The sequence below is a fragment of the Rhipicephalus microplus genome, chromosome 5, assembly GCF_043290135.1.
Source record: "Rhipicephalus microplus isolate Deutch F79 chromosome 5, USDA_Rmic, whole genome shotgun sequence".
In the NCBI taxonomy this organism is placed as follows: domain Eukaryota; kingdom Metazoa; phylum Arthropoda; class Arachnida; order Ixodida; family Ixodidae; genus Rhipicephalus; species Rhipicephalus microplus.
Genome location: NC_134704.1, coordinates 162,395,249 through 162,395,634, shown reverse-complemented (window position 1 = coordinate 162,395,634; position 386 = coordinate 162,395,249). Strand labels below are relative to the sequence as shown.

At 48.2% G+C, this 386-nt stretch overlaps 1 non-coding gene across 1 annotated transcript; it reads left to right on the top strand.

The window, feature by feature from the left end:
• Window positions 1–314: 314 nt before the first annotated feature.
• TRNAW-CCA (transfer RNA tryptophan (anticodon CCA)) lies at window positions 315–386 on the top strand. The gene has a single exon. It is a non-coding gene; the product is annotated as a tRNA-Trp (tRNA).

Here is a 386-nt window from a genome sequence, read left to right as displayed (position 1 = left end):
TATTTGTCTGTCTACAAGTACTCTTCTCTTTAGCTGTGCTTCCTCGACAGAAGGCCGAGCAAAGCATGCTACCACGTGTGTGCGAACTGCCACCCTAAACGGACTCGGTGGCGACATGTTAGCATGTCTGACTCCAGATCAGAAGGTTGCTAGTATGAATCACGTCTGGATCAAATTTCCTTTTTTCTTATTTTCATCAATCTGTCTGTCTACTTATTTGTCTGTCTACATTGACTTGTCTCTTTACCTGTGCTTCATCGACTGAAGGCCGAGAAAACATGCTACCACGTGTGTGCGAACGGCTACCCTAAGCGGACTTGGTGGCGCAACGGTAGCGCGTCTGACTCCAGATCAGAAGGTTGCGTGTTCGAATCACGTCGGGGTAG